Below are 23048 nucleotides of genomic sequence, written 5' to 3' on the forward strand. Positions count from 1 at the left end.
GGGGGAAAGCTACACTTTGAAAAGAGAGGTAAGGGAAAAAAGGGAAACTTAAGAAGAAAACCCTTATTGGGGTTGTTACTAAAAAACAAATTCAAGCTCAGAGCTTAATAGTAAAAGGAAGACTTTTTTTTTTCTTGTAACTTGTTCATCAATGGGTGCTCCTTTGCATTAGGTTTGGGAAGCCAATATTTATAGAGGGCATTAGAATACATCGATAAAAAGGCAAGAGGCGGAAGAAAGTGACAATAGAACAAAAGCAGTTGGTCAGAAAAGGGCAACAAAATCAGATTTTGCCAAGTGAAAAAGTGATGCCACTTGAAAAAATTATGAAAAGTCATTTATACTCAAAGGACTTCAGCAATAAAGTAAACTGTTTCACGTCAGCGTTGTGGACCATATATGCACTAACAAATACAGCTCTACTCTGACAATGAAAAATCATTAAATATTCAATAAATTATTCCTGAGAAAATACTTCTTTTCTAAACTGCCTTCAGGCTCCAGCACTTTTGAAAGACAGGAAACTCTCCAAGTCTACCCCCTTGAGTGTAGTGTCTTATTTCTGCAGCATTAATTTGAAGTAAGGTTGCAGCCTGGAAAGACAGGTTTCGTTTAATCACTCTGATTAGAAAAACGGGTGCTAAGTTTGTAATAACAAAATCTTCTCCCTCGCTCTAGGAATCTAAGCTGATTATATTCAGACTGAAGAAAAAAAAAGTTATTTTTATAATTCCTTTATTCAGAAAAAGAAAATGTCTCAATCCAAAAAAGTAGTATACTCACTAATGTGCAGGGTAGTAACTTTTTTAAAAGATATTGATCCTGTGCCTGGGTGGCTCAGTCGGTTAACCATCCAACTTTGGCTCAGGTCATGATCTCACAGTTGGTGGGTTCGAGCCCCGTGTGTTGGTCTCTGTGCTGACAGCTCAGAGCCTGGAGCCTGCTTTGGATTCTGCGTGCGTGCGTGTGTGCGTGTGTGTGTGTGTGTGTGTGTGTGTGTGTGTGTGTGTGTCTGCCCCTCCCCCACTTGTGCTCTGTCACCATCTCTCAAAAACAAAAATGTTAAAAAAAGATTTTTTTAAAGATACTGATCCAAGTCACCGAAGACTTGACTTCCCTTAAGGTCACCTACTTAACCACTTGGATTAATGACAATATCCGCAGTGATTAATTAGCCATTTCAATAAAAAGCACCATTTTCTAAAAAGACAAAAGTCTTAACTAGTCCCTTCAGGCATTCCCTATTATCCTATTATAAATCCAGCCACAAAAAAAGTTCCAATGATAGGAGCTATATTATCTTGCTTTCCTAACAGAATTTCATAATGCTCTACTAATTTAGGATAATTACATGAAGATCATGGAAGTAACACAGCAAGAACATTCAATGATGTACCAAAAGGACTGTCACACTGCTGGCAAGAAATTGTATTTCCCTTTAAAACTCAGGGGCAAAGCATAGCTATGTAGAAGCAAGAAGAGCCAAGCAAGCGGCATCTGGCTGCCGGCTCAAGAGGTAGAACAGGTGACTCTTGATCTCAGGGCTGTAAGTTCAAACCCCATGTTGGGTGCAGAGCTCACTTCAAAAAAAAAAAAAACAAAAAACAAAAAACCTCAAAGAGCCACACAAAACCACAAGAGAAACATGGTAGGAAACTCTTCAACTTGGATTGATAGCAATTATTAATACCTTTATATTTTAAAAATTATATTAAAATAAATATCATAGGGTAGAATGGAGATTTTACAGAACATTTCAACAGAAAACCCAGGACCTGACAGCAACGTGAGGCCAGCAAGCCTGCCTCGGCTTCTGTTCCCACTCTCCAAGCTCACGAGGAGGTCTAACGACTGACTTTTTACTTGAAAGTAAAAACTATTTACCCGAACAAAGTTTGTTTTCAAGCAAATCAAATCATTCCACAAAACTCAAAAGAACTACAAACCAACCAATAATTTTTAAGCGCAACAATGAAAGCCTGCCTGTCACCACGTGTCTTGGGAACAGCTACGAAGAGGCTCTGAGAGCTCCAGGCTCTCAAGGCCAAAGGCGGCCAGGTCTCCGACCAGCTCCTCACCTCAGCACCAGGAAGACAAAACCAGTCTCCCTCCCTGCAGAATCAGCTACCTGTCCCGTTTCTGTGGTCGTAAACAACATGCTCCCAGACTTAAGAACTGCAAAACCTGGGGTCACTTTTAAATCCTCCCTCCTCTTGCTATCCTTATCCAGCTGGCCACTTCACCCTGCAGGCTCCACGGAATCTCTTGCACACCATCCCCTCCTCTCCGTTAGCCACATCTACACCCAGGCTACAGTTCTTGACCTTAACTCCCCACCAGCCCCTCAACTATGGCAACGGCCACCTAACTACTTTTCCCGGCCCCAGATTCTTCGCACCGCAAACCACCAGGTACTGTGGGTAACTTCTCCTGCCCCACTTAAAGCCCGGGACTTTCTCTGGAACATTTTAAATACTGGTAGTTGGTAACAATAATATCTTGGCTGTCCTAAACGTGGAGAACATGTGCCACTCTATATTCTAGATTACTGAGTTTATAGATGTCCAAGAATTTATTCTTTTGGCAATAAGTTTATCTCAATACTTTGGAATGTACCATAATTTGTCCTGCCTTGTCAAAAGTCAAATAAACAGTGAATACTTTTTCTTGATGGTCTTGAGTCATCATTATTAAAGGATATGTAAGAGTATAATAAATGATATTCATAAAAATGTCCTCAGGGACTACTGAAGGCGCAGGCTGGCTGGCTCCCACTTTATGACTGCTGCTTCTGAATTACCCCAAGTGCTTTTACTTAAATTCTGCAGTGTCTATTTGGGATGCACAGAGGCCTTTTTTGCAGGCTACCTGGCTTATGGTTACGTTTACAACTGATAACAGTGCCTGACAACCAAACAGGTAAGGTGTACCTATATATAACTTTCTTATTTATAAAGTCCTGCCTTTCCAAATTCTTTGGAAAAAACCATGAAGGCAGTGACCCTGTATTATGCAACATATTTCCTCTTATTTCTAGCTACTAATATTATCATCTCATAGCTCATAAAATCACTAGCCTCATAGAGAATTTACTAAAAAATTAGCTGGAAAATAAGTGCACTTACACATAAGATTACAACCACAATAAATGACATATGGAATGCAATAAAGAAGAGAAAAAACCAGAGAATTTAGGTTGTTGCTAGGAACAGCATTTGAGTTTGTACGTTATGTTTAGTTTTCTTGTATTTGTATATATGTATGTGCACATGCATTATATATAAACGTAATTGACCTCAAGTGCAGCCTGGGACTACTTACCTTCATCAGTCAGAATTCCCTCAACCACCGAAGAAGAAACCTATGCTCCAAATGGGTATCAGGGATTTGAGGCATCAAAAGAACAGAAGCCAGACAGCAGGACCACAGTACCTAGAGACCAGACATCAGAGGCTCAGAAGGTCTGAGGCTGAGTAAAGACACACTGATGAAGAGTGGAGGGTGTGGACCCCTCCTGGTGTTGGGCTTTCCTGCCGCACTTACACCTTTCACGGCAGGGAGCTGGATCCGATTTCACGCCTGCATAAAACCTTTTGTAAAACATCCTAAAAATTCTGGTAAAAAATCAGTATTTTATGAAATCCGAGATGTACTTGTATGTGCTTCAAAAACGAAGGCCCTGTTTTGCTTTCATTCAAAAACAGCTTAATGTATTTGATGGATATATAACTACACGTGCACACACGTGCGCGTGCACACACACACACACACACACACACACACAGCCAATTCAGACTTTTCAAGCAGTGATTCTCTCAGAATAGCAATACCACCTACTAATATGGAAATGTTCACTGCTATGTTTGTTTCTATGAAAACGACGAACAAAAAGTCTTACATATATTCACTAATGAAAGAAATTGCACAGCATAGTTCGGACTCCTAAAGTATTTTTAGTTAATCTTCCTCTCCCACATGCCCACGTGTGTTCATCTGACGTGGTATCAGAGCAGCCCTCCCTGCCTGGTTTATTGCCTTGACACAAGTCTTGATGTGGCTTTGCTTAATTCAGCTTTATGGGCTTCCCTGCCACAACATCAACATCTCCAGTGATGGGAAATAAAGCCAGCCACCTCAATAGCTGGTTAAAGCTGCTTTTTCCTCTCTCCTTATTGGTTAACACCCAGATGGAAGGGTCTGGAAGAACTGGTTCCCTTTGCACAACACAGAAATAAACATAAAAATACAAATAGTAAAAAGGAATATAAAATATATGAAGTTTCCGCATACAAAGATGCTAACAGAAAGGGTGGGGGGGAAGACATGTAAAATTTCAGATACTCCAGAAAAATCATTCTTTAGTGCACTGTGATTTTTCTGAAGGGCCAAATTCCCATTAGCTTGTACTTCACGAACACTTACAATAACTACTGACTGCAAAAGGAAAGAGAGGGTGACAGTAGCCAAAATATTCTGGAAGTTTCTATATGACTATATCCCACATAAAGAATAATTGGGATTAACCATATTTCAAAAATTGAGAGCAATTTGCTAAGGAGGGAGGAGGGAGGAGGGAGGAGGGAGGAGGGAGGAGGAGGAAGAAGAAGAAGAAGAAGAGGAGGAGGAGCCGCCACCCTGAGTAAATAGAAGAAGAAGAAGAAGAAGAAGAAGAAGAAGAAGAAGAAGAAGAAGAAGAAGAAGGGGAGCAGCAGCCGCCGCCACCCTGAGTAAATCATCTTTTCTCTGGAATCCAGAATATCTTTCACATAAATCTGTCTGTTTTAGGTTTATCCATCCAGGATCAAAAACAGAAGCTGTGCCTTATCATCGGCTTGGTACGGTTATTTTAAACTTAAGATTGGTGTTTTTAAACACATAAGATGTAACAAGCTTTAATTACAATTTACGGTGACACACCACAGTAGACTGAACGAGAACAGCCCCTAGGTTAAACAAAACAAACAAACCTACCTACCTCTCACTACCCATCTACTTTTGAAGGCTCACTTGAATCACTTAAAATGATGCTCTGTTATAAATAGCACACAGAGGGGAAAAGCTTTTACCTTTTGCCAGAAGGCAGGATTCCAGTATGAAGGGAGAAGGGGAGGGGCTGATTTCATGTTAGGCTCACCGAGGTGATTAGGGAAGATTACACATCCACTGTGGGCCCTGCCTCGTCTGGCCCTCTCCGACAAAAGTCATCCCTCCCTCTTCCCACTGTTCCAGTCCTCGCTTTCCCACCTTGGCTTCCTGCGCTCCCAGTATCCGGCTCATACAGGAAAACACAAGTGTGCCAAACTACACAACACCAAGGCAATGAAAGCTGACCCAGCTCCCAGAGACACTGCCTCGGGTTCTCTGGAGCAACGGATTCAAGGGAAGGAATTTAAAGCAAAGGAACATAAAAGGACCTCTAGGCTGAGCCCAGGAGACCACAGCCTTAAACAGAGAGAAAATGCGAATGGCATAACCTCTTCATTGGCAAGTTACTAGGATATCAAATAACAAACTAGACATGTTCATGACAGGAGGGCAGTGAGTGAAGGCTGAGGGCTGGTATAACGAGAAACATTCTCCCAACAGCAGGAGACTTGAGAAAGACTCTGGACAGAGAAAATGCTCTCCTAACCAATCTCCTCTTAACCTACCCACCAGATTAACCACATTAAGCCTCCATTCCTTCAATAGAATGCACCAGTGAAGCCCATGGCACGGTGAGGTCCCCACAGGATCACAGAACTTTTCTACCCCTACCTGCTCAGTGGCGGGTTCGAACCAAGCCTGTGGCGCTCATTGTAATTATATTCACATTTACATAGTCAGGGAAATAGGAATGCAAAAGGAAAAGTTATGTCTGTGAAAACTAAGTTGATGGCTTCGGAGAGACTCGATAAAGGGAATCAGTTAATAAAATACTAAAATAGGCTTGTGGAGAAGAAACTGTAAATAGTGGGGGGAGGTGGTACCTGATAAAAATCTAGTCACCGGGTTCTGTGGCAAGAAGTCAAATAACAGTTCTGTTCCCGATTTAGTTCCTGGAACTACCTGTCAGCCTAGGATTATAACACTAGAAATTGTTACTCTTTGCTCTTCTCAGAGCCCTTCTTCAAAATGATGCTTTTAGGGGTAGCCCACACCCCCCCACACACACCCCCAAGTCTAGCAGGAGGAAAATATAAAAAACCTTCAAACATTTTATGTTCTGCTTTAACCAACTTTTTCAATTAAGTGACCAAATACTAGTTACAATCTTATTAGTAAGAGGCTTTATACTAAATACACTTAACACAAACCATCCATAGGCACAAGGACAAAAACAAAACAAAATGCCACTACCTGTTCGTCACAACTGGCAATTATGCAACCTCTGGAAGAGGCCATTTAGTAGGAACAAGTCAGAATAGACTGTGAATCAAAAGGCCACCGGCACCATTTTCCAAAGTAATTCTAACAAAGGTGGCTGTGGGAAAAGTCAACATTTTATGCCTCTGCTTTGTAAATAGCATTCTGAAATTACAGATGACTGTTTTTCCCCTTAATATTGATGAAGAGAAATGTATGTTTAAATGAAAAGTTTGGCAAACAGAGAAGACAACAGTAAAGCTTATGGGAACAGTTAACTTTTTTTAATGACAGTAAAACGCACAACATAAAATTTGCCGTCTTAACCGTTTCTAAGGGCTCAGTTTTGTGACACTGAGTGCATTCACGTTGTTGTACAATTATTACCGCCATCCATCTGCAGAATTTCTTCATCCCAAACTAAAGCTCTATACCCATTACACACATCTCCACATTCTTCCCTCCCCCCGACCCCTGGGGGCCACCATTGTACTTTCTATGAATTTGATGATTCTAAGCGCCTCATATAAATGGAACCATACAGTATTTGTCCTTTTGTAACTGGCTTATTTGACTAAAAACAATGTGCTCGAGGTTCAATATATGGACTATATGGAATATTACTCAGCCATAAGAAAAAAATGAAATTTTGCCATTTGCAACTTGGGTGGCGCTAAAGAGCATTATGCTAAGCGATCAGTCAGAGAAAGACAAATGCCATATGATTTCACTCTTGTAGAATTTAAGAAACAAACAGATGGACATAGGTGAAGAGGGGGGCGGGGCAAACCAGGAAACAGACTCTTAACTATAGAGAACTGAGGGTTGCTGAAGGGGAGGTGGGTCAAGGAAAATGGGTTAAATAGGTAATGGGTATTAAGGAGGGCACTTGTGTTGAGCACTGGGTATTATATGTAAGTGATGAATCACTACATTCTAACCTGAAACTAATATTACACTGTACATTAACTGGAACTTAAACAAAAACTTGAAAACTAAAAACTAAAACCAAAAACAATGTTCTCAAGGTTCAACCATGTTATAGCATGTGTCAAAATTTCCTTCTTTAAAAAAAATTTTTTTTAACGTTTATTTATTATTGAGAGACAGAGAGAGACAGAGCATGAGCAGGGGAGGGGCAGACAGAGGGGGAGACACAGAACCTGAAGCAGGCTCCAGGCTCCGAGCTGCCAGCACAGAGCCCGAAGCGGGGCTCAAACTCGCAAACTGTGAGATCATGACCTGAGCTGAAGTCGGATGCCCAACCGACCGGGCCACCCAGGTGCCCCATAATTTCCTTTTTAAATGCTGAATAATATTCCAGTGTATGTTTATACTATATTTTGTTTATCTATTCATCCATCGATAGACATCTTTGGCTATTGTGAACAACGTCATTATGAACGTGGCCGTACGAACATCTCTTTGAGATCCTGCTTTCCATTCTTTTGGGCATATACTCAGAAGTAGAATTGCTGGATCATATGGTAATTTTATTTTTAATTTTCTGAGTAACTGCCATATTGTTTTCCATAGCAACTGTACCATTCTACATGCCCATCAACAGCACACATGGGTTCCAATTTTTCCATATCCTTGTCAATGCGTTTTTTTAGAGTAGCCATCTTAATGAGTTTGAAGTGGTATCTCATTGTGTTTTGATTTTATTTCCCTAACGATTATTGATGTTGAGCATTTTTTTTCATGTGTTTATTGGCCATTTGTATATCTTCTTTGGAGAAATGTCTACTCAAGTCCTTTGCTCAGTGTTAATCAAGTTGTTTTGTTTTTGTTTTGTTTAGTAACTCTTATAAGCTTCCAGGTATTTCTTTCTCTTTCCTACAGCAGGCGCTTGCTCTTCCCTCACAGCTCACACCCAGATGTTCACCACGCAAGCCACTGTACTTCCCGCCCCCGACCACGGCACAAGTCTAGGAAGCCCCACCACAGACTGCATCAGAGTTTCACAGTGCACAGCAGAAACATCTGTACGCAGTGGCCCTGCTTTCACCATCCACAGGCTAAATCTTAAATTGAAGTTTCCCTCCTACAGTGGCTCACCACTGCCAGGCACTCACTGTATTTACCCCAAATGCTACCTTCTCTCTCACGTATCTCTACATCTGGCCCAAACTCTTCCCTTTTTTTTTCATCTGTTCCTCCAAATAAAATTCAAGTTTTTATTGAAACAGATCCTTTAACAAACACGATTTTGGCATTTCTCTATAAGTAAACACGTTCAATTACAGAGATATGGAATACTGTTAAAAAGAGAAAGGGGGGGGCGGAGAGACGGAGAGAGAGAGGCTTGCTTTGGAATCCTCCAGACCTTGGGATAAAATCCCAGCTCTATCATTTACTATAAATTGAGTAATATCTCTGAATCTCCGTTTTCTCATCCATAAAATGTGAATACTACTTTTTAAATCACAAGGTGGTTATGAGGATTAAGTGAACTAAAATGTACAAAGCCTGGCCCAGTGTACTTTAGTTTTCTTTCTGTTGTACTGGTGTGTGTTTTCTTCTCTCTCTCATTTCTTGGTCTTTCTCTGTCTCTCTCAAATTGATGGCCTGATCTAAGACAGGAGGAAGGAGGAGGAAGGAGGAGGAAGGAGGAGGAAGGAGGAGGAAGGAGGAGGAGGAGAAGGAGAAGGAGAAGGAGAAGGAGAAGGAGAAGGAGAAGAAGGAGAAGGAGAAGGAGAAGGAGAAAGAGAAGGAGGAGGAGGAGGAGGAGAAGAAGAAGAGGAAGAAGAGGAAGAGGAGGAAGAGGAGGAAGAGGAGGAGGAGGAGGAGGAGGAGGAGGAGGGTGATAAAAGATATACTTAGAACATAGTAATCTCCCTATAAGTATTTACCTATGATTACCTATAAACTATTATAGTTACCGATTAAGCACTTTTTATGGGCCAGGGACTAAGCTATGGATTGAAACTCTTGAGATAATATTCAATTCAAAGACTAACTTACCTAGTCCTCTAGACTCCCTGCTTACCACTCTTCACCCTGCACTGCCTGCTTCTGCCATGCCAAATGATGGCATGGTTTCCTTGTCTCTAAAATATAAGTGTTAGACTGCATACTCCTTTCTAACTTAGGCTCCAAATCCATCATGAAGGGTCAACAATCCAGGGAAAAGTCCTGCCAAAATCTTGGCAAAACAGCAGCGTACAGGGGACAGCTGAAGGCCTTTGGCATTTGGAAAATTAGTTTTAAGTGAGGCTCCTCCTGACCAGAAACAAGTTCCCCCTCCCTCGCCCATATATCATTGAAGTCTACATTCGTGGCATTTTCTTTTCCCCAAGGGAATATTCCTTATCTGTAAACACTATTAAAATTTACAATCTAGGTAGGTCAGTTTTGCCCAACGCCATCTACTAGCCACACTGCGAAGTCAGAAACCAGGATTATTTTCCTTATCTCACTCCCAAAGTACTGCTTCGAGTTTCTGCTTCTATTCTAGCAAACAGAGCAACTGATTCGCCCCCTATAAACAGTACTCTCTCTTTTCCTGGATGATACTAAATATAACTTGTAAATTACATAAGAAATTAAATGTTGAGAACATTATCATTTAAGGCAACAAAACAGAGGAACACAGTAGGAATCTTAACACAGCTTCCTATTTTGCACAAATTCTCTCCGTCCTAATGATGGTTACAAACAGTCTCAAATGGCTCTTTATCTACTGACTGTGACATCACCATTGGCAGCCACTGCATTATAATTGTTTTGGGGGAGAAGCAGTGCACGTCTTTGAGTTAGTACATGCTTCCTTTACTCCCTCCCTATCCTCTGAACACTGTATTTAGTGAACAATATAAACAATACATCAATTAGAGTCCTTTAAAATTGAGAATCAAACAGAAAAACATACCAATTATCTGGTTTCCCATGTTTTATAACAACATAATTTTGGAACTCTGATTTATTTGCCTCGAGTTATAAATAATGAGTTTTCAAATTATTCTCTCCTCCTCTAGCACTTATGTCATATTAATCTTTTTTCCACAAATATCTATATATTTTCTGACTTCATGACTCATTTTGCCCTGAGCAGGCCATGCTTTAATTTCTTGATTATGGCAACTACGTCAAAAAAGAAACCACAATTACTAAATTCCAAAAAAAGATCCCTATAATCTTCCGTTGATTTAAGTGTCAGCGAAAGTAGGTTTGTGCTCTGATCCAATTCACTCTGAAAAAGCCGCATGGAGACTGAATGAAATGACAGGAAAGCGCAGATCCAACGATGTACCACATACTGAAGCAGGCTACATACCGTTCTGCAAACTAAATAAGGTATTTGGGGTGATGATTCCCTCATTTCTTTAGCACACAGACAAATGGGTGGCTTTAGAAGTCTGAATTTACACCACTCACTCAAACGGCCTGCACTGGAACTATCCGAGTCCACAACCTTCTCTCCCTTCTAAATACGAGGACTTGCAGATAAGGGCCACGATGCCTGTGAGGACTTACAATTTCTACTACCTCATTCTAAGGCAGGAACTAAAAATTAGAATTCTGTTCCTGCTTTCTTTCTTAGAACTACCCTTCGGGGTGAGAATATCACACTAGAAACTTCAGTTTCTCTCTTGGACATGATGCTTTAGCAGTAGGTTTCTCAACCATGGAACTACTGACATCCTGGGGTGCATAATTCTTTCTTGAGAGGCTATTTTGCATACCGTAGGATGTTTAGCTGTCCACTGATGATAGATGCCGGGAGCCACTTCCCAGTGTGATAACCAAAAATGCCTCCAGAGGTTGCCAAACGTCCCCTACGACACGAAACTACCCAAATGAGAAACACTTCTTTAGAGACATCGTGCTGTCCGTCTGCTTCTATATAGAGTCTAGGCCGAGGAGAGAGTAGTCAAAGAATAAGAGGACCTTCAAGACTCTTCCCATCATCTCACATTTTAAAGATTAACAGTCTTGAAGACTGGGATCCTGGATCTGAAGTTGCTGGTGCAGCAGGGGGCCCCTTCTCCCTGTGACCCAGATTCCACTCGCTGTCGGGCCCGGAATGACAGAGCTAACCTAATCTGAGAAGTCTGCGTTTCCTAAAAAACAAGTATAAGTATTCCCTTTTTCTTTCCGTTATGGGCACTGTCATGCCTATCGTCACTCATTTTACCTTGTATGAAAGACGATTCAATTAGACTAAGACACAGGTTATTAGGCTATGTTCTAAAACATAAATCTGTAGCTGCTCTGAGGGGAAAAAAAAAATGCGTCAAGAATGAAGCGCATAAGAAAAGCTTTCTCCAAGCTTCAAGTGTCCCCTTGATAATGGTGGTATTCATGGATCAGAAAAGATACTCATTTCATGCGTGCGGTACAATAGCTTCTTGTTGCAATAACCATTACAACCCAGCATTTATCTAAAGGCTTGTGGGGCGTAGCATCACAATCTAGTAACTACAGGTGACTCACCTTACCTTTATTTATTTATTTTTTTAACTCTGAAAACAACTTGATTCTAACACATCAAGTTTTACCATGAGTACCATTGGTGGGTACCATTTCCATACCATTTCCATCTTCGGGCAAGAATGATATTTCACGGTTCCCCAACCTACTTAAGAGATTCTCATAAACTTTCACCAAAGCTATTTGCTTATAAGAGCTGAAATGAACCCAAACCACGGTAAGTGTTTGAAACATTTTAAAAACAAATAAATTCATTTTACTCCAGCACAGATGCCAAAAAGCAGACCACTGGAAGTACAAAAAGCAAATAGCACTTTGCTCCAAAAACATCTGATCTTAATCTGTCAAAAATTACCACGTTGCTCTCTGCTATACCACCTTCAACAACACTAAAAGTACTTACCCTGTTTCTTCTCCTACTCTTAGCTGCATCTTACTCAGGGATACATGATAAAATTAGTGAAGAACAGGACAAAAATCACATTGAAATTACCTTTATAAATTTCTTCATGTGTAAATTCTTTGACATATACAACATGCATAGTTTTTACAAAAGATGGAGTGAATGTAGCTGAATTCTTTTAAATTAAATTTGTATATATGCCTGCACAATAATAAAAGAGCTTTAAGCAAGAATATTTAAATGGCGGGGAGAACTCCATTATGCATTACTCAACGCTTCATACTAAACCATATCTTTGTGGGTGATAATATTGTGTGCCAATCCTGGATTAGTCGACCAATATTCAAATATCCTAATTCAATCAGGTAAAACTACTAACTGCGTCTTGTTCCACACACCTAACATATATTTTTCATAATTCCATAAATGGTAGTCTGTAATGATGCTTCCGTTCTCTCTCCGTGATTTCTACTTGGCCCAGTATATTAGGCTTGTCACGTGCTCACAAATGCAAGCAAAAATCATGCTTAGAAGACAACTGTTCAGACTCATGTATTTGCTAAACTCCCACCCCCACCCCCACTGAGCCAGATGAATACTGATTCACCGAAAAGGAAGTAGGAAGCAAAGTGTTTGTGTAAATACGTAACAAAGACAAATCTCTTCTGTTTCTGAAAAGCATGAAATCATAAATATGGCTGAAAGCACATCATCACAACAGGCCTTGGAACAACAAAGAATTCATGGTCATGTCCCAAAAAAAGAATGTAGAACAACAACGAAGAGTCAGTGAACCCCTGACATTGCCACCAAGCATAATCTGTGACGGGACGAAGTGGCACTTTCTCACCAAACATTGTTAGAGGCCAAAACCATTTCTTAGGGGATCTCCACCCCAATCAACAGAACTCACAGTTGAAAATTTCCCCAATATATTCTAAGCTAACTAAAATCTGGTGACTATAGGTACTTTTTAAGAGAATATATAGTAAATCAGATTTTTTTTCCATTGGGCTCTATGTCTAATGGACACCCAGTTTGAAAACTGGCACTTAAAATGCACAAGAAAACTCTGTCCCTTAAATCTGATAAATTAAAATCACACACATTTTGGAAGACATATTTAAAGATTAGAGTGGGTACTCTCATGAACAACAACAAAAAAAACATCTCATCCCAGGTAGGGGGTGGAGCTATATGCCTGTAAACACACTGGGATATGTACTTATATACAGCCAGAAAGAGGAGCATAAAATCACCCTGGAATACGGTTGAGGATCACAGTCAGAGAAACAGGCTGCAACAGGTCCTGAGAGCAGGAAGGGCTTGATGTGGGCACCACAAACCAGAGTTAAGTGCCCAGGGATATAGAGCCAGGTTAGACAGGAACAAGACACAGCATTTCCAAACAAGTAAGAGAAGTGGGATCTGTGCAAACATAGTAGACAGCTAAGTGTCTACTGCCCATGGCTAGGCTCCTTCAGGCAGGTTGGGTGAGCAACTCACCTAAAGGCAAGACACGCATGGTTACCTGAGAGAAACGCCATCCACAACTACATGGGAGTTATGACCATTTATACAGACATATGACCTTTTATGAAACCACCAAACTATTGAGTCATACCTTATGTAATTAAGTCCTTACGAAAATCGTATAAGACAGACACTATCAACCCTGTTTTATAAATAAGGAAACTAAGATTCAGAAACGTTACATAATTTTCACAAACTTAAATAGCCAGTAAGTGCTAGAACAAATCTCTGGGCCAAAGTATTTGATTCTAAAGCCAGTGTTGTCAAACAGACAAGAGGAAATTGCCCATCACCTCTCAATGCATGTTTTCCCATTTCAACACACACTCCAAAACGTTAAGTTACCAGCAGCATGCCACTGTTAAGGGTTCCGGCTGCATTTAACGATTTATTAGGTATCACACTTACCAGGAGGCTGGAAAGGTTTTGAGCTACCATATAATAACAGGGAATCAAACAACCACAAGGCAAAGAGGGAAAGGGGCCTGGGACTGTTGAGATGCATCGCTCTACAATCAGAAGGAACCTAGACTCCTCTGGACCACGATGTCGCCATTGAGTACAAATGATTTCACAAACTACAGCAAGGGTTCTCCAAGTGTGAGTCTTGGACCCACAGCATTGGCATCACTTGGGAACTTGTTAGAAATGCAAGTCATCATCCCCGTCAAAACGTGGGATGGGGCAGCAATCTCTGTTTTAACATATCCTAGATCTAGTCCATTTTGATGCCCATGTTAAAGTCTGAGGACCAGTGAGCTACAGAACATAGACTGAAACATACAGTATTCTTAGTATTTTTTTTTTTAATTTGTTTATTTACTTTGAGAGAGAGAGACAAGAGAGCATGCGTGGTGGAGGGCCAGAGAGACAGGGAGAGAGAATCCCAAGCAGGCTCCATACTGTCAGGGTGAAGCCCAACGCAGGGCTCAAACCCATGAACTGTGAGATCGTGACCTGAGCCGAAACCAAGAGTCGGATACTCAATAGACTGAGTCACCCAGGCGCTCCTCAGTATTTCTCAAAACTGTTATGTATCTAACATCAATGAAGAAGTGTATGAACTTTAAGTAAAACTGGTATGTTAAAGTAGGACACATTATGCCAAATTATAAAATTCTTAAGTGATTTCCAAAGAAAAAGACTGAGTGCCTTTAGTGATAAGGCCAAAACTAGTATCCTAAAAACAAACCTTTATTATACATGCAAATACTAAATATTGTCACTTTTAAAATCAATACTTCCAATAAAGCATGTATAGTATTTCTTACCGCAGCTGCTACCATAAAAAAAAAAAAAAAAGTAAGGGAAATAAACCAGAGCACTTACTTCTGAATCTTTCAGACGTTTTCATGTTCTGCTAAATTAAACAAATTTGACTTTCCATTCTTGCAAAAGGTTACTGATATCTAGATAACTATCATATATATCACATACCCATACAACTTAAAAAATTCCCCAAAGTGAAAAAAAATAACTGGTTCATGACTGGAATTACATAATTACACACTGTTAAAAGAGGACAGGCTTTTTTGTTGTTGTTGTTAAGTAAGCTCTACGCCCAATGTGGGGCTTGAACTCATGACCCCGAGATCAAGAGTCTCATGCTGTACTGAGCCAGCCAGGCGCCCCAAAAGAAGACAAACATTTAAGATCATTTCAGTCAACCCTATTATTTTATAAATTAGGGAACTTAGGGCCAAAAGACTCATGTGGAGAGCTGGCTACTGTCAGAACTAAAACCAGAGTCTGGGCCTCCTGACCTCCAGGCCAGAATCTTCTCAATCCACCACCCGGCCACATCCATAATTTAATTTAATAAAAAACCAGGGCACATGATTTAATGACATTTCAGCGATTTCCAAAAAGCCTCTAAAATATAAACTTCAAACTTTAAAAAAAAGAAACTTATTATTCAGCTATCTCTTTTAAAGAGTTGAGAGAAATCATGACCTGACAAACGGAATAAAAGATAGGATCTTGTATCTGCATACTGGCCCCAGCCACGAGAGAAAGGATCTGCTTGTAACCATAATTGAATTCTGAACTATGTAGTGAAAAGATGAATCAATTACTGAGTAATTTAAACAGACAATCTTATGAATCAGCCGCATATTGTTTTTACCTTAACACTTTATTTCAGGGAGGAGAATTAAAAAGGAACACTCATCCCTCTGAATGCTTACAAAGTCCCCACCCTGTGTCTCCCTCCATGCACGGGGATACAGCAGTGAGTGAACCAAACAGCAAGGCGCAAACTCTCTTGACAATTACCGACCAGTGAGAGGGATGGTGAGGAGTCTAAGGAGATAGTAAAAATAGTGTAATCGAATAGGGTGACTGGGGAGGAGGAAACACTGGCAAAGACCTCTCTGAGGGGATGACATTTGATCTGAGAACTGAAAAAGGCATCTGAAGGTCTGAAGGAAGGGGATTACAGGCAGAGGTGACTATAAGTACAAAGGCCGGAGGAGGGAATGAACTTGAAGGCTCAGAGGGCAGTAGCTGAAGCCACGCTAATACGAGGAAGAGGGACAGGGGATAAGGCTGAGAGGCCAGCAGTAGCTTGTAGGGCTGAAAGGGTGTTTGCATTTCATTCTAAACGCAATGGGAAACCTTTAGAAGGTTTTTAATAGGAGCACAACAGGATCGGATTACTTAACGAATACAACAGAATCATTACAAATTCTAAAGGCACCTTTGAATCTCTCACCACCCCCCCCCCCCAACAACTCTCACTTCTGGAGGTAACGATACACAAGCCCACAGCTAACCTCATGGGACCACAGGAGGCAGAAGGTTTAATTTAAAATAGTTCCAAAGCATAGCTGGAGCAAACATTAAAGAATGACTTGAAATCTATACTGTATCATCAAGCTGTAAACACTAAATCAATATACTAACACACAGTTACTCTCCAGGTTAAATTACTCTATCTCCCGGATACTCAGTTGGTGTGTGATCTAGAGTAACAGTCATAAAATAGTTTTATGAGATGCCTATTAGAGCGTTAATGCTACCTACATTAAAATAGAAATCATAGGGGCGCCTGGGTGGCTCGGTCGGTTAAGCGTCCGACTTCGGCTCAGGTCACGATCTCGTGGTCTGTGGGTTTGAGCCCCGCGTCGGGCTCTGGGCTGATGGCTCAGAGCCCAGAGCCTGCTTCCGATTCTGTGTCTCCCTCTCTCTCTCTGCCCCTGCCCCTCCCCCGTTCATGCTCTGTCTCTGTCTCAAAAATAAATAAAAAACGTTAAAAAAAAATAAATTAAAAAAAAAATAAAATAGAAATCATACAAAGAGCAAACTCAATTTGAACACATGCTTCTACATTCCTAAACATATGTAATCTTGCTGCCTAGAAACCTGTCTCAAACCAAAACAGCAAGGTTCTGATTGAATAGCCATGGTTTACAACATGTCAAAAAAATTCAATGATGTTCTTATCATTCTCTTCAACACATCTTCCACTGACAATTCAACAAGTTACTTCTTAATTAAACTGAAGGCTATATTTAGTCTTCCAAAATATTCTCTTCAAATTAGGCCCTCTACATATAAAACGGAGTTTTAAAAAATAATACAGCATTAAAAAGTTATTGGCTACCTACTCTTTTCTTCAAGTCAATGATTTCCACTACTGTTCTTTTAATTCCTAAAAGGTCCAAAACCAGACCAAACCAAAAAAACAGGTTTGGTTTATATACACAAATACTTCCTATGTCACAATGGTCTAGGTCAGGAGCCAGGAAGAATATGAAAAACAAGGCACTAAAAGGAGTACAAGCTAATAAAAGAAATAATGACAACGGAATGTTATCATGTCTAAGTCCTCCAAGTTTGGGATCATTCCTTTATATAGAAAACTGGCTGATTTGCTCTCTAAGCCCTATTCAGTAATATGGACATTCCATCAGAAGATGTCACCTAGACATAGACGATTTTTGGGAAATGGATAATAATTGAGGATTCTTCAGCAGGGAGTACCATGAATAGATTGAGGTTAAAAATAATAACTTGCAGAATTACAGAATTGGATTGGAGGAGGAAGACACCATACATAAAACATCAATGAGAAAAATATTTCAATATGAAGTTCAAAGACAACAAAGGCTTGAACACAGGAGAAAAAGTTTAAGAGAGTCTTTAGGAGGGAAAAAAAAAGCCCTTTCTGAAGAAATGTATAACACATGATATCCAGTTATGGGGAGTTGAAGGCCATAAGACCAAAACCTGAGGTTGCCCAGAGAAGAAGGAATTCTGCCTCATAACTGTAATATAGAAACCCTGCCTGAATCTCCAGCCTGCCTTACAGATTTTGGACTCAAGACTATAATATCAACTCCTATCTGAATTTCCAGCCTGCTGGCCTGCCTCACAGACTTCACACTCGAGACTGTAACATCGACTCTTCCATTAGTTTTCACTGTGCTGGCCTGCCCTAAATATTTTGGACTTGTGAGCCCTTATAATCATGTGAACGAATTTCTTAAAATAAACCTTTTTCTATATCTATAGATATATATACAGCATCTATCTACATATCCATCCTATTAGTGCTCTTTCTCAGTGAACCCTGATACAGCTATGAATCCATTTATACAAAATTATAGAAAATGCAAACTAATCTACAGTGACTGAAGCAGAGCACTGGTTCCCTAGGGCCAAGGGCAGAGGAAGGATGAAATGATTGCAAAGTGGCATGAGAAAACTTCTCAGGCTGATGGCAATATTTCCTATCTTGGTTATGGTGGTGGTTTTACAGGTATGTATATATCAAAATTGATCAAATTATATAATTTAAATGGGTACAATTTACTGTACACAAATCGTACCTCAATAAATTACACCTACCACGGGCAACTGGGTGAATGACAGTGCCCCTGAGATCAAGAATATAAGAGGTACGTGCTGAAGTGGATATAGCTTTAATCATGTTAAGCTATGGTTCTGTAGGGACGTCCTGCGGTAATGCCAAGAGAAGCAATGAGTTTAGGCTTCCAAAGATATATCTGAGCTGAATGCAGCTTTTAGGAGTTGGTTCCGGAGGAAGGTATTTTGTTTGAATTTTGCTTTTGCAATTCATTTGACATATTGTTTTGTTTTGCTTATACATGGAAAAAAAACATGAATGCTTTTATAGCCTGAGAGAATTAGCCCACAACGTAGGTAGACTGGTGACAACAAATGAGAAGGGCAAGGTTTGTAAATAGTAGAACAACAACACAGGTGGACCTATACCTTAAATAGTCATCTCAATGGGTACTACAAATTCTCAAGACAATTTTCAAATTTACTGTGCGTGTATGTGGGGTGGAGGGCCTCTTTTAAAGGACAGGGTAGGGATCGTTACAATATTAGCTCAGTCAAGGGTAAGGGAAGAGGTGATTTACTCAGTGACCTCTATGTCAAATGCTTTCACATTTATCACGGCACTTAAATATCACAACTTTGCAACATTTGTGGATGAAGAATGGGAGTTCAGAGAAGTCAAGTGACTTTCCCAAGGTCAAAAATCTTAGGTAAGGGAGTGCCTGGGTGGCTCAGTCAGTTGAGCATTTAACTCTTGATTTCGGCTCAGGTCATGATCCCAGGGTCCATGGCGAGCCCGCTGAAAGCGCCAAGTACATAAATAAATAATTCATTGATGTACAATAGCTCCAAGCTACACTACAGGTCTTGAAAGGCTTTGAGAACGTCCCACCTTCTACCTAACTCTGAGACTTGGACTGGCTAACACAAATGTCCCGTTATATTTCTTGAGGTTTTCCAGCCAACTAAAATCTATGAAACATCAAAAAAAAAAAAAAAGTAGTGTGCGACACCTGAGAACAGATGCCACCGAGCACTACCACGGAAACTAAACTGAAAGGACACTCTCAAACCTAGCAGCCCAAAGTTGCCAGTGTGACCAAATCCAGACCTTTTTGCTCATGTTGTTTCTGGCCTCCATTGCTTCTCCTCTGATTCCATGAAGTATCTGCTATTCCTACCATCCTGAGTGGCCCGCGTCAAACCACCATGGTCCATTGGACCAAATTTTAGTTTTTGAGCTTCTTTTTCAAGCAGTTCTAACTATTTGTAAGGACTGTATTTCATGACTTATTCTTTCTTAGAGGTCTTCCAAATAACAAAGAAAAAATCTACCTATTCTTTTTTTTTTTTTTACCATTCTTTTTTTTTAAATTTATTTTAAAGAGAGAGAGTGGGAGAGATGCAGAGGGTGGGAGGGAGGGAGACAGAGAGAGAGAGAATCCCAAGCAGGATTCGTGCTATCAGCGCAGAGCCCAACACAGGGTTCTAACTCACGAACCATGAGATCATGACCTGAGCCAAAATCAAGAGTCGCGTGCTTAACCGACTAAGCCACCCAGGCGCCCCCTTTACCATTCTTTCCAAAAACAGAATAAAATTCATTTTATCTTGAAATTACCAGATGAGTTCAGCAGACTATTTTATAAATCTAAAATACATTATGGGATCTTAGTGATCTTATTTTTCCTGTATCTTGAAAGTTTGCTATTTGCAAGATGTTTTACCCTTACAAATTACCTTAAGATTATTTCACTATTACTAAACAATTATTCCCAACTTTGCACGAGAAGAAAAAAAGACTAAAATAACAGAAGAATAGTGGGATCATCTAGAGAAGGATGATTTAATACTGAAACACATTGGGGGCTTCTGGGTGGCTCAGTCGGTTAAGTGTCCAACTCTTGGTTTCAGCTCAGGTCACAATCTCATTGTTTGTGGGTTCGAGCCCCACATCAGGCTCTGCGCTGATGGCACAGAACCTGCTTGGGATTCTCTCTTCCCCCCTCCCCCCACCCCTCCAACACTCTCCCTCTCAAATAAATAAACAAAAAAATTTAAAAACACTGAAATACATTGTTACTACTGTGTCAACCTTCAGTTTTCTAATGTACTGCTCAAAGCATTACATGATCTTTCAAGGAACTTCTAGACTGAAGATACTAACTTGGTCATCTGCTTTTAGCTTTCATTGAACATAGCATAGAATTGAGAAATTATTATTGTCTGTCCATAATGGCAAAGAGAATAAAAATGACAAAGACATTTCACAATTAGACAAATCAGAGGAGGAATGCAGAGACAGATGACAGCAGTCTAGACTCCAATGACAGTGATGAAATTAACCATGGAAGCAAAATTTCAGACTATAAGTCTTCAATGGAATATAGTGTAGATGGATTTTTCTCATATTCAAGAATTGATACACGAACAACAGATTTCTAAGTACAAAAAGTATGGCATTCTCATCCGATAAGTCATTCAACAGGAAGGGGGCTACATCATGCAATATTTTCCAACAACGTGGACCACAGCATTTTGCTAAAAGGGCTTGTACCAGTATTCATTCATTGATTGTGATGTTTATGTGATAAAATTTACTCCATATGGTTCATCAGTAGATTGCAATTTGACATGTTGATGATGGGGGACTGAAAGGAAATACATGACATGAAAATGAAAAATATTCATTAGACTGACCGTGCCAACTGACATTTACAAACCTGGGAATAAAAATGTTTTGCAATCATGGAGCAAAGATGATGGGTTTTCTCTTCAACAAACCTATGAGTTGTCCAAGATTTCAAAAATTCTTTAGGCATGGTATTTGATGATGCAAGTGCAAGAAGAACAGGAAGGAATGATAAGCTATTAGAGAAATATTTGAAATCTGGAATCAACACTTACAACATGGGTATTTCCAGATTCCTGCGTAACAGTTGAGGAGCAGTTGTTTTCAAAGAACGTTACCCATTTTGGACTTGGATTTGCTATGCTTAAATCGCGGTTAACGAGTCCTAATAAAGCCATTTCTCGCTATCCCTTCATCATTCTATAAAGTATTTGTAAATTGACTTAAAAACACAAAACAACTTTTAAGGAGACATTAAACCCAGATAATAAATGGGAATGGACTATTTTTCCTGGTACATGGAAGATAAAGCAGCTTTGAGACATTTTTGTGAAAGTTTAAAAGATGATTTTTAGAAAGACAGAATGTATGCTTTTGAATCCTAGCATGATCAAACAAAAGTTTGTTTAAAATCATGGGTGTTTATCTTCCCTCCCTACAGCAATCACAGCTAATTATTCTATCTATTTCAAAACCAAAAATCACTTTTTTCAACTTGTCAATAATTTTTACTTCTAACACGATAGGCTTCAAAATTTTGTAAAACAGCCTGGCAGAAACCAGGGGTTACATGAAATCTCTGTAAACCCTTCCTACATCTAGATTTCTGACGCCTTAATACTGCAAATTTTCGTCAAGATTTATATCCAACATTGCACTGAAACCCAACCTACAACTTCAAATCACATGACTATCTTCTGTTTCTTTCAACTAGACAATCTCTAAAACTGTGTATAGAATGCTACGTGAATGACAAGTTCTTAAGAGTTTTCTAGACATTGGAGTTATTCTTTTAAGACTCAATCTTTACCATCATCCTTATTATTATTAGCAACCATTTTACACAATGATGTAGTAAACTTTCAAAAGGTTATCTTCTATTCAGCCATGATGATCAGTGAAGGTCGTAGACATCACTAATAGACTGCCATATCCACATCCACAAACTCTTCCCAGAGAACAGCATATAAACCATTTTCTTAACCTCTATAAAATAACTTAAGTGTAATTCTGATACCTAAAGGCTTACTAAGATATATACTGTTTGCTGTTATCCTAATTAGGGCACAACTTTTAAATCCCTGTATTTGCTTTTGACAGTTTTGTATCCCCCTTTTCATAGCTAGATAATCATATAATTTTCATCCCCACCCACATACTTACTTGCTACCGTCACTGCAAATGCCTACAGCAGCCTCGTTCTCAACCGTGTATTTCTAATATAGCCACATAATCAAGCTTACTAGAATCATATTCAAACATAATGAAATCTGAGCTAGGTAAAGTTTACGATCATCAATTTGGGATATTCAGAGAAATTTTCTGCCTATTTTCCTATTTTTGCCTATATTCCAGACAGGTAAGGTTATTACAGAGCCTTTTGTCATTGTGCTGTTTCTGTGGCTTACAGAGTAACGTAATTATTAAACTCATATCTGAAAGAGTTCTAAAACACCCTTCTCCGTCCGTAGCCAATGGTATCATTGTTGAGTTGTTTTCAATAGAGGCTCAAGTTGTACTTCCTGCCTTAGAGGTCATGTCTGGTTCTGTTCAGGGATCTTCTCCATTGTGTTCAGTCTCTTTGGTTCCCAAGGTGCCTACCCACTGATTTAGGGCTTAAGGAAGGGGGCGGACAATGTTGTTTTTGTCATTTTTGCTTTTGCTTTTCTT

At 39.8% G+C, this 23048-nt stretch overlaps 1 protein-coding gene across 1 annotated transcript in view; it reads right to left on the bottom strand.

The window, feature by feature from the left end:
- The window catches only part of PHLPP1 (PH domain and leucine rich repeat protein phosphatase 1), a 212419-nt gene that overhangs the window by 138935 nt on the left and 50436 nt on the right, over positions 1-23048 (bottom strand). The gene's annotated exons all lie outside the window — the stretch shown is intronic.

Source organism: Panthera uncia (genome assembly GCF_023721935.1).
Source record: "Panthera uncia isolate 11264 chromosome D3 unlocalized genomic scaffold, Puncia_PCG_1.0 HiC_scaffold_8, whole genome shotgun sequence".
Taxonomy (NCBI): Eukaryota; Metazoa; Chordata; class Mammalia; order Carnivora; family Felidae; genus Panthera; species Panthera uncia.